Below are 12,464 nucleotides of genomic sequence, written 5' to 3'. Positions count from 1 at the left end.
ATGGCAGCTGGCTTCCCCCAGGGCTGGTCATCCAAGAGAGACCAAGTCATATCTTTTGTGACCAGCCTCAGGGTCACGCATCACTTCCACCACATTCTATTCATTAGAAACGAGTCAGTAAGTCTAGCCCATACTCAAAGGGAGAGGAATTAGGTTCTACTTTTTGAAGAGAGACATAGGCAGGTCCGAATGCCGTGATGTTTACAACTAATTGATCACAACCAGTTACAGATTTCTTTTTTTCTTCTCTCCTTCCACTGCTTCATTTGACTAGACTTAAAAAAAATGAAAAGTATCAAAATATTTCTGGGCATGTTTTAAAACCACTACAGATATGACTTATCTGGCCAGGTACAAGGTGCTAGAGACATAGAAATGAATCAAAATCCCTGCCCTCAAGAAACTCTCAGCTTAACACAGGAGACTGATATGTTACCTGGATTACAATAAACCAGGGATCACATGGACGAAATTTTCTACTGGGATGTGGGCAGGTGACAGTGAGAGAGGAGTCTCAGTGGGGACCTTGATGTGGGCCTTGGAGCATGAGTAGGAGTGTGTTAGCCAAGGTGAAATGATGCTCAGCACCCATGCTGGTGATCACCTCCTCCTGGTGATCCTTCCTGCACTGCAGAGGCTCATGAAAGAAAACTACATCCCCCATTCTCCTTGCAGGCAACCCCTCCAAGAGGATTTAGGTCCTGCCAATGAGATGTGCTAAAGCTTAGCTCCCATGCCTTTTGCTATTTCTGCTGACAAGCTCTGACATGGAGGTGTGTGCTTTCTTGGCATCATAGGTGGCAGCAACCCCACTGTTCAGATCCTGACTCATGGGTGTCCAGGGAAAGGGTGGGACATCCTTTTGCTATGAGATTGTGGCTAGTATGGCATGGTTGTGGGGTGGCAGTAGTACAGAGTAGTGGGGTGGCTTTCTGAGAGTAGAAAATGCTCAGACCTGGTGGGGTGCAGTCCCAGTGCTTTGGGAGGCTGAGGCGGGTCAATCACTTGAGGTCAGGGGATCGAGACCAGCCTGGCCAACATGGTGAAACCCTGTCTCTAATAAAAATACAAAAATTAGCTGATTGTAGTGGCATGCATCTGTAATCTCAGCTACTCAGGAGGCTGAGGCAGGAACCGCTTGAACCCAAGAGGTGGAGGTTGCAGTGAGCTGAGATCATGCTACTGCACTCCAGCCTGCATGACAGAGGAAGACTCTGTCACAAAAAAAAAAAAAAAAAAAAAAAAAAATTCTCAGACCTTCCAGAACCCCTTCTGGAGTTGGAGGGTTACGGGGGTACTCAAAGCACACAGACAGCTTTCATCGAATTCTTCCTCCAATGCCTGCTTCTCCTGGCCACCTTTACTTCAACTCTTTTATATCCTTAAGTGTGTGAGGGGCATAAGTGATCTTAGCTTGTGAAGTGCAGGGATTTTGAAGCCTCAGTTGCAAATGAGAGTTACACAGTTCCATTTTAACAACCAATTACTCCAAGTTAAAACCCATAAAATGCCAACCAAAAATTAATCTGGCCCCCTCCAGTCTTTTATTGTCTCCCTTACTGAACTCATCCACACACCCACACGCCATGCTGTCAAATAGAAGTGGCACTGGATTAATTTCAGAGATAAATATGGGAACTTTGGAAAGTTTACAAACTCAGCAGTTGTCAGGAATCCAGCTTTGCTTTGCTGACATTCGCCCATGGTTTCTGGCCTGAGATGTGCAGGTTAGAACGGAGCTCATCTCCTACCAGCCCTGAGCTGCTGAGATACAGACTCATGATGGGGTTTTTATTATCATTCTTGTCTTAAGGCATCACCATCACATACCAGCTTTCATGGGGCTCTCGCTCTCCAGCACCACCCCCGCACACACCCACACACTGCCCTAGACACTCTTTGGAGCCTGACATCCCCACATTCACTTGATAAATATTTACAGCTGAAGAGACAGCAGGCTGGAAAGCACATGGCAGCCATGGATCCCACCCACAGTGGGACTCACTTGGTGTCGGCTTGGCTTGTAAACCTCTCTGAATGCAGGGCAAGGCGTCCTGGGGAAGAAGCTATAAACAAGCATTGCTTGGCTGAACCCCTAATTGACAAAATCTTGAAACCAGAGACTGAGTCTAAGTTTCCTGCATAGCCCATGAGCTTTAGATCTCAGTGGGCACACACCCTCAATGGAAGACAAACTTGAGGATATGATGGATTTGACGTTTGAAAGATGACTCTCCTTTGCATGTAAGTCAAGAAACAATATCCAGACATCCCCCAAAAGACTTCCTCATGCATATTCTCAACATTTTCTAGGTTCTGGACTCATTTGAGAATATGATTAAAGTTGTAGGTACTCTACCCAGAAAAAATACACAAAGGCACATACACACAGCACTTGCATGTAATAACTTTAAAGACCGAAAGATGAATTAGATCCAAGCCTCTGTCTTCCAGGAGCTGACAGTCTTGCAGAAAAGGTAAACAACAATAAACAAAATGCATATCAATATAGATGAGACAGTGACCCACACTTTGAAGGGCTGCGGAGCTTATGTATTTTGAGTTCAGGGAGACAGAGATCAGGTTGTGAGGTAAAGAGCCCAGCAGAGGGCAAAGGACTCAGCCCTAATTGCTATTCATGTGTACTCCAGCTGTCTGCCGAGGGCCTCTGCTCCTCAGCACCTAAGTGAGATGGCCTCAGACTTCTGAATCCCATGGACTGGAGATCCAACACCCTCCCCAGTATTTCTGTTGGTTCCCTGGGAGGACTCGTGGTCTCCCGCTCTTTTTACCTCTCAGAACTCTGGCTTCCTCTCACATCTCTTCTGTCCCCATAGTATGTTCTCCCCATAAAATTCAGTCACTTCATTTGTTTCCACAACAAAAAGTTGACCACCGCAAGCATTTACACAGGCTTTGTGGAAAAATGGGGGTGGGGGTGGGGTTCTTGGAAAAGTGCCACATAATACACACCTGGCTTCCGCCATCTGCTGAGTCCTTCTGCCTTCTCTCCATACTTTTGTCTCTTTTCCCCTCTTTTTCAGGAGTAACTCAAAAAGTTCCTAAAGATTTAGTGTGAGAGGACACCGAGGGCTGGGGCCCACCCCAGTGAGGTGGGGGTGTGTGAGTGGGGGGAACTACTCTCCTTGCAAGCCCTTATCAAGGCATCTTTCCAAAACACACACAGAGTGATTGCTCCAAGAGGAATTCGGCAATAAAAATCTCTCCATACCATTTATATTGGTTAGCTGAAGAGACAAAATCCACTCTGGGCAGATTAAGCGAGAGAGGATTTATGACAGGGTATTAAGTGTCTTACAAAACTACTAGGAGGGATTTAAAAGAGACTTTAAGTTGAGATTTCAGCAAGGCTTCCCAAATGAAACCTGGGCCCCATGCCAATAAGGGGGCTGCTGGGTCGCCTCTGACCAGGACCCGCTCCCAGCAGAACAGATGACCCTCGCCTCCCAACGTCATGAGGATGGTGACAGGGCTCCAGTGCCAGTCTCCCCACGGCAGTGCCCGCAAAACACAGCGGGAGCAGCAGGCAAGGGTCTTCCCTGGCTTCCGCCCAGATCTCCCACAGTGCATCTGATTCGCAGAGCCTTAACGCCCTCAAACTCCCTGACCGCATGGGAGTGTCTGGGAAATGTAGTTTTTAGCTTTCCAGCCCTTGCAATACCGGACAGTTCAGTGGAAGGCAGACGGAATGAAAGTTGAGTGTCAATCTACTGTGTACAGATAAAACACACCATATCATTTCGAATGGGGGGAGAGAGGAAGAAGGTGGAGGGGAGAAGAGAATTTGCTTTTATTAGGCACCTACTGTAAACGAAGTAACTTATATCTCTTAATTCCTATAACACGATGAGTAGGCCTTATCACCATATTAAAACTATGGGAACTAAGGCTTGCAGAGAATAAGGTTTTTTTTGTGGGGTTTGTTTTTTTTTTTTTTTTTTTTTGAGACAGGGTCTTGCTCTGTCACCCAGGTTGGAGTAGTGCAGCAACATGATCACAGCTCACTGCAGCCTCAATTTCTCAGGCTCAAGCAATCCTCTCACCTTAGCATCCTGAGTAGCTGGGACCACAGGTGCACACCATCATGCCCAGCTAATTTTTAAATTACTTGTAAAGATAGGGTCTCATTATATTGCTCAGGCTGGTGTGAAATTCCTGGGCTTAAGTCATCCTCCCACCTTGGCCCCTCCAAAGCACTGGGATTACAAACATGAGCCACCGCACCCAGCCCATACAGAAGATGTGACCTTTGCTCCAGTCACATCAACACAGCTGCATCCCAGGACAGTAGGGGAAACTCCAGAAATCATACAAGCTAAGGAAAGGTAGCTTAGCTTATAGGTCCATCTACTAGAAATTCCAAATGTTCTGCATGGTCCCCACTTTGCTGTCCTCTATTCACAAGTTCCTCCTATTCTGACTATCCTGATCATCTCAGGACCCACCTTGTCTTCCAACTTCTGTCTGAGGCAGCCATCGGGGTGACACTCCGCTGGGCTGACAGGCCCACTGACACCCTTCCAGAAGCACAGAGGCAGCTTGTCAGAGGACTTCTTCTTGTAGGAGCTTGTGGCTGTTTCTTCCAACATCATGGACAATTCAGGAACATCCGTATGCAGTGGCTTCATAACTCCAATCCCAACCTCAGCCTCTGGGGAGCTGTCCTGCAGTCTTGTTGTTGTCCCCCACACATTTCATCACAAGAGAGGAGTCTCCACCTTCCCCACTCAAGCAGTGGCCTTGGGTTCGAAGTCAGCTTGTCTGTCAGTTGCCAACCATGCTACAAACTTGACTAATCTCTGAACTCCAACCTCAGGGCCCCCACTTGTAGTTTCTCACAGAACTCAGACTTGTCTTCCTCAGATGTATATGGGCCTCCCAAGTGGGCTTCAATTCCTCAGAACCTTCCTCGATGTTCTTTTGTGCAGAGAATAACAGAGGCTGGTCTTCTCACAAGCCTAACATGAGAATCTAATGGGGTCAGGCGCGGTGGCTCATGCCTGTAATCCCAACACTTTGGGAGGCCGAGGCGGGCAGATCATTTGAGGTCAGGAGTTCGAGACCAGCCTGGCCAATATGGTGAAACCCTATCTCTACTAAAACTACAAAAATTAGCTGGGTGTGGTGGCGGACACCTGTAATCCCAGCTACTTGAGAGTCTGAGGCAGGAGAATTGCTTGAACCCAACCAGGAGGTGGGGAGGTGGAGGTTGCAGTGAGCTGAGATCTTACCACTACACTCTAGCCTAGGCAATAAGAGTAAAACTCCGCCTCAAAAAAAAAAAAAAAAAGAAAAGAAAAAGAACCTAATGGGATAATTATGAGATGCCCTCACACATGTTTAGACCTTAGTAAATCCCAGTTGTTTGCCTCTACTCCCTTCCTGTGGTAGGCCACTTCTGAAATGATCTTGATGATCTGGGTACTCATGAAACCGCCTTTGCAAAAATTTCAACTGAGAAATTTATCACAGTGAAAGAGATCTAACCTAACTGACTCCATCTTGCTTCTAACCTCCAAGCTGTCCGTGTTCATTCCTGGGCACAGGCTGAACTAACTTTGGGAGGAAGTCAGTTTATAGTTTAACTTTGAAATAAAGATAACAGCCCTTTCCCCAAACAAACCCCCTTCCTGCCTGGGGACTAGACTGCCTTTGCAGGACTAACAAATTCGCCACAAGATTAGAAATTGTGGTTTAGGAGTCATGCAGCTGGAGGCTGTAAGATTCTGAATCTTCCCAAATTGCATCCTGGGGCTAACATCACTATTGTAAAGCCTAAGATCAGTGCTTGGGATATTTTGCAGACCCTGCACTCAGAGGATGAGCTGGTACCACCCAGACTGATAAACTGGCTCATCCAGTCACGTGGCCCCTACCCAGGAACTGACTCAGTGCAAGAGGACAGCTTCCACTCCCTATGATTTCATATCCCACCTGACCAATCGGCACTCCCCACTTCCCGACCCCCTATTCAGCAACATATCATTAAAAACCCCAATCCTCTAGTTTTCAGGGAGACTGTTTTGAGTAATAAAACAACTCTGGTCTCCCACACAGCTGACTCTGACTCTGTGTGAATTAAACTCTTTCTCTATTGCAATTTCCCTGTCTTGATAAATTGGCTCTGTCTGGGCAGCAGGCAAGGAGAACCCAATAGGCAGTTACAGTCACATCCTGGTATGTCTCCTCATCTGTGCGTGTGTGTGTGTGCGTGTGTGTACTGTACAGAGTGAGTTGCTTCTAATATAATAAGACTAAAGTGATGGGGTGTCACTTCTGAGATTAGGCTCTAAAGGACTATGACTTTCATCTTCCTTGCATTCATTCTCTCTCTCTCTCTCTCTCTCTCTCTCTGCCCCCCTAGCTAGTGAGGCAAGGGGGGTGCCCAGGGCACAGAATTGAAGAAGACACTCCTTCCCTGGCTCATGCAAGTGCAGGGTCAGCACCTGAGAGCGAGTGTCTCCTCAAATGCTGAGCCCCAAGTGCCTTGCCTGCCTCACCTTCCTTCTAGCCAGCTCCCAGGGCAGACCTAACCCACACTCCTATCCCAGCCTTGACAGTCTCTGAACAGGTCCTGGCCAAGCATGGTGATCAGATTTCCTACCACCTCCAGCTTGATTTCTCAGCCAGATATCAGAGGGGGCACCAGGATCTCTGAGAACCAGCTCTTCTGTGCCAGGCTTCCTGGCACAGAAAAACCAAATATATTTAAATCCCTCTGTCCTCATGTCTCCATGAAGGATACTGGTCTTTTGTATAGTAAGCAGCTCCTTCTTCTTTCATACCAATAGCCAGTGACTGAGGTAGTCCAAACTGAAGCCCACCCCACTTCCCACCAGCTTGGGACAAAAACACAGAAAAGCACTGTGCATGAGCTGCCTTCCTGTGCCCTCTCAGTATGGCGTAGTATATGAGCATGGCAACGTTTATATGAGCGTAGTATATGAGCATGGCAACGTTTATATGAGCGTAGTATATGAGCATGGCAACGTTTATATGAGCGTAGTATATGAGCATGGCAACGTTTATATGAGCGTAGTATATGAACATGGCAACGTTTACCAGCAAGGGACTTTAGAATGCCTCCGAATCTGCCAAGCACTATGTATTTTAATGTGTATGATGACAGCTATCATTTGAGGGATGCTAGGCACTATGCTAAGTTCTTTACTTGTGGTTTTTGGTTTGATTTACTCAAAGACCTTAGGAGGTAGGTCTCATTTTTAGGGATGAAACTCAAGTCTCAATAGGTTTACTAACTTGTCTGAGATCACGGTTAATACATCATGACCCTGGGACTTGAACTCAGTCTAGCTGGGCTCTAAGCCTGTGTGCCCAGCACTATGCCACATTGCCTCCCCAGCAGAGTTTGACTTTCCAAGGTCCACTGGGCTTCTCCTTCTTACCATGATCAGAATCCTGGTATAAGAGTTTCTCTGCCAGGTGCAGTGGCTCACGCCTGTAAGCCCAGCACTTTGGGAGGCAGAGATGGGCAGATGACCTGAGCCCAGGAGTTTGAGACCAGCCTGGCCAACATGGCAAAACCCTATCTCTACTAAATACAAAATTAGCTGGGTGGTGGCATGCACCTGTAGTCTCAGCTACTCAGGAGGCTGAGGCACAAGAATCACTTGAACCCCAGAGGTGGAGGTTGCTGTGAGCCAAGATCACACCACTGCACTCCAGTCTGGGCAACAGAGTGAGACTCTGTCTCAAAAAAGAGAGTAGAAAGTTTCTCTATTCTCCCCATTCCCCCTCCATCACTCCCATGAAAGTTTAAATAAACATGAAAAGTTAAGTAAACATACAAATAAAACTTGCCTCCTACCTCTTTAACACTTCCCTTCCCAAGAAGCCCACCTAGACCAAATCACATGCAGGAGGCCGCTATGAGGGTGGCAAATGGCATTCTGTTCTGGAAGGCCAACCTCAAACTTTAGAGCCAAGAAGCCCTGGCTTGGAAGTCCAGTTCTACCCCTTTGTAGCTGAGCGGGTGATTCTGTCTCAGCCTCATTTATAATCTGTAAAATGGGGAAAGTAATGCTCACTTCTTAGGGTGCTTAATTCACTCATTAAATGAATACATTTAAGTATATATAATATATACTGATATAATTGAATATATTACATATATAAATAATAATCCTGTGCCTTGAGTGCCACCATGTCAGCCAAGGTTTCCTGCCCTTTGAAATGTCCAAACATTGGCTGGAATCTCATCTTGGCCTCTGCAAGGAACACAATCCATTTAGAGATTTGTTACAGATTTCTGTTGTGTCACTTTCCTTTTTAAGGCAAAGCGGCTACAGTGGGCCATGGTTTTAAATACTATTTTCTTCTTCTCTGTTATATGCATAAGGCTCCAAGAACCATGTCAGGTGCATTGTGGTGACTTTGAGGACCAAGAGGACAAAGGAGGGGAAGGAAGGAGAAGTCCTCCTTAAAGAGGAGGCTGGACCCCTCATGGGCTTTCCCATAAAAAAGTTCTGGGAGCAGTAGTTCCATTCTGAGGTTTTCAGGCATAAGAAACAGAAAATTGCCAGGCGCAGTGGCACCCGCCTGTAATCCTAGCTATTCAGGAAGCTGAGGTGGGAGGATTGCTTGAGCCTGTGAGTTTGAGCCTATAGGAACCACGATCATAACCACTGCACTCCAGTCTGGGTGACACAGTGAGATGGAAGGAAAGAAGGAAGGAACGGAGGGAGGGAGGGAAAGAAAATCAAACTTGAAGGCCTTAAACAACCAAAACAATGTATGGGTTCACAAAATCTAAAGTTTAGAGGTAACACGGGCTTCTGGCACAGGCTGTTGAGAGCTCCCAGCATTTGGGGGGCTGCAACTCTGCTTGTCTGAAAATTTCTCACCTCTGCCTCCCAGTCGGCTTTTTCTAAACCAGTCTTTCCTTGAGGTAGCACAAGGCAGCTGACAGCGTCCAGGGCTCAGCGCTTCCTCACTCATGTCTGGGGGATCAGTGTGGTTGTATGCCCACCTCTAAAACAATCGCAGTGGCCAAGGGAATGCCAAGGGGGCAGGGATTATGTTGATGGGTTTAGGCCAATTGGAACTGACCCCTGCAACTAAGAGTTGGTTTGATCCTAGACTTAAACCACATTGCTGCTTTACACAATGGGCTGGGGGTGTGGAAGGGAGAGCAACTGCAGGAATGGCAGCTGCAGGTCTTCACCCCAAAGACCCTTCTTCAGTGTGGGTGTAGGTGGATCGTGTTGTGTGTGTCAGTGTGAATGTGTGATGCGTCAGTGTGTGAAGTGTGTGCTTGTGGGGATGAGAGTGTATTGTGCACATGATGTGACTGTGTGTGTATGTTGTGTGTGATTGTGTATATATGCTAAAGTGTGTGTGTATGTTTGTATTAGCTGAGAAGACCATATGCTGGACTAAGTGTGGCTTCCATTTTTTTTTTTTTTTTTTATTTTTATTTCAATAGGTTTTGAGGTATAGGTGGTTTTGGTTACATGCATAAGTTCATCAGTGGTGATTTCTGACACTGTCACCCCAGCAATGTACCCCCAGCAATGTACGCTGTACTCAATGTGTAGTCTTTTATCCCTCACTCCCCTCCCAACCTTCCCCCAACTCCCGCCAGTCCCCGAAGTCCATTATATCATTTTTGTTGGGGCTTTCCATTCTGACTCTGCTGCTGCCACCTTGCTGGCCCCCAAGGGGCTCCCCCATCCCCGCACCCTCACCCCAGTTCATGAGCAAAATCCCTTTTCCCCTAAGCAGAGATGACAGGGTGGAAATTTTAACAACTTTCCTAACGAAAAAGGAGAAGAGAAAGGAAATCCATTCAGAGAGCATAAGAAACCCAGAAAGTCATTTCTGACAATGTATGTCCTTGAGCCAATTATGACCTCCTACTTCCACCACCCTGCTCCCTGCTGTCTCAGAGCCTTCCCAGCTCCCTGCCTGGCGCTAACTGCTGGACACCACCCTAGGACGTTTGTCCCCTAGCAGCCAAGGCCAAAAATCCCATTTGCACATTTGTACTCACCATTCCACCTCAGGGCCCTCCGTCACCCCCACCCCCTCCGTCAACTTCCCCCACCCAGAAACTGAGTGACCTTCAAAACAAGGGCCCCACGGTAAGAAAGACGGCTTCCTTATACTCTGTGGCGAGGATCGGCACATGTAAACACAAATAGGAACGTTGCCTCAAGCGCTTCATCAGCGCACTCTAGAGTCCTACAAAGGACTAGACAAAACAAGGTCATCTCCCGAAGTCCCAGCCCAGTGCCTGGCCGCCCACCCTTTCCTCCACCCAGGGCCTGCTCCTTCCGGCAGATCCCAGTCCAGTGCAGCCCTCTGCTGCCCTCTGCTGGGCCCTTGCCTACACAGCCCCGGGGCTCACCAGTAACCAAGAACACCGGGGGTTCTTGGCCAACCTTTTCATGTTCCTCTGTGGTCCGGAGGCTGGAACAGGTTCACCAATATTTTCACCCACCCATCACTCCTCAGCGTGCTGGAACCTGTGAACAGTCACCTAGTCGTTCTGAGTCTCATGTCCTCGATTTTTTTTAAAAGCAAAACAGAGGTTATAATCCCTACCTCACAGGACCAGGGTGAAGATTAAAAGGGTTTATACATTCATTTATGAGTCATATGTTTACTGCATCTCTACTGTTTGCTAGACACTGGGTTGGTACTAAGGATACAAAAAGAAACTATCCCTGCCCAAATGGCACTTACTGTTCTGTATACACAATACAAAGTCGTGAATCATGATAAAGGAACTTAGTAGGATGCTGGGATAGACTAAGACAAGGGGAAGCTTCCGAGAAGATAAGGAGGCAACTTAAGCATGAATACGAGTCACATCCAAGGGGTAAGGGGTTTGGGGCAGGTCTTCCAGACAGAGGCGCAAGAAGGCTGTCATGAAGGCCCCAGAAAAGGTCATAGGAGGTAGGGAGTAGCTGTAGCTGGAGGGCAGCCAGAGGGGGCAGGGCCTTGATGAGAATGCAAAGGGGTTTGGACTCTATTCTAAGTGCTGTGGGAGCCGTGGAAGGGTTGAGAAGTGGGGTTATGAGGCAGTGGCTCACACTTGTAATCCCAGCAGCTTGGGAGGCCAAGGTGGGCAGATCACCTGAGGTCAGGAGTTTGAGACCAGCCTGACCAATATGGTGAAACCCCGTCTCCACCAAAAAAAAAAAAAAAAAAAAATTAGCTGGGCATGGTGGCATGTGCCTGTAGTCCCAGCTACTGAGGAGGCTGAGGTGGGAGAATTGCTTGAACCCAGGATGGGGAGGTTGCAGTAAGCCAAGATCACTTCACATCACTGGGTGACAGAGGGAGACTCCATCACAAAAAAAAAAAAAAAAAAAAAAAAGGGCCAGTGTGGTAGCTCACGCCTGTAACGCCTGTAATCCCAGCACTTTGGGAGGCCAAGGCGGGTGGATCATGATGTCAGGAGTTTGAGACCAGCCTGGCCAACATAGTGAAACCCCATCTCTACTAAAAATACAAAAAATTAGCCAGGTGTGGTGGCACACACCTGTTATCCCAGCTACTCTGGAGGCTGAGGCATGAGAATCTCTTGAACCCAGGAGGTGGAGGTTGCAGTGAACTGAGATTGTGTCACTGCACTCCAGCCTGGATGACAGAGCAAGACTCTGCCCACCTTCCTCTCAGCAAAAAAAAATTTAGCCAGGTATGGTAGCACATGCCTGTAGTCCCAGCTGCTTGAGAAACCAAGTCAGAAGGATCACTTGAACCCAGAAGTTCAAGACTGCAGTGAGCTGTGATTGCACCACTGCACTCCAGTCTGGATGACAGAGTGAGACACTGTCAAAAAAAAAAAAAAAAAAAAAAAAAAAGCAAAGCATGGTGTAGAGGACAAATTATCCCCTTTGTATAAATTACAACACTGACACACAATGTAGGTAAATGCAATTTTTTTTTCTGGAAAGAATCATAGAAAAGTATGCTTTTAGGAAGAGAAAATTGGATGAGAGGAAAGAAAATTGAGTCTCTGTTTTCATTTTGTATCTTTCTAAAGTAAAGTTAAAGGATTTGAAAATTTTTACCTTGGATTTATATTATTTTTTGACTTGAATTTTTTTTAAAAACCTGGTGCTCAATTGTTCAGTATCAATTTATTGCCTCTCAGCTCACGGAATGAGCCTTTCAATGTATGCTCTGCACTAAGCAACAGATTTCCTTTAAGTGTCTCTCCCTTAAAGTGGGCATGATGTTAAGCTTTCTCAGTTGGAGGCTGGAGGGACGTCGAAGGAGGAAAAGACCTTCCTGCCATTTTGCCAAGGTTGAGGGTTGGTGGGGTGAGCATGAGGACACATGGTGACTTTGCCCCAGTCAGGCATGCAGAGCACTGTGTCTCTGAACCCTGTGGCTCGGCCTAGCCACAACCTTTCCAGAGTCCTCTCAGCAAAAACCAGAGCCCCTGTGCAGCCCCCGTGTGGCTCACATGC

Source organism: Macaca thibetana, chromosome 14, assembly GCF_024542745.1.
Source record: "Macaca thibetana thibetana isolate TM-01 chromosome 14, ASM2454274v1, whole genome shotgun sequence".
In the NCBI taxonomy this organism is placed as follows: domain Eukaryota; kingdom Metazoa; phylum Chordata; class Mammalia; order Primates; family Cercopithecidae; genus Macaca; species Macaca thibetana.
The sequence above is the reverse complement of the archived record's forward strand: the minus strand, read 5'-3'. Positions refer to the sequence as shown.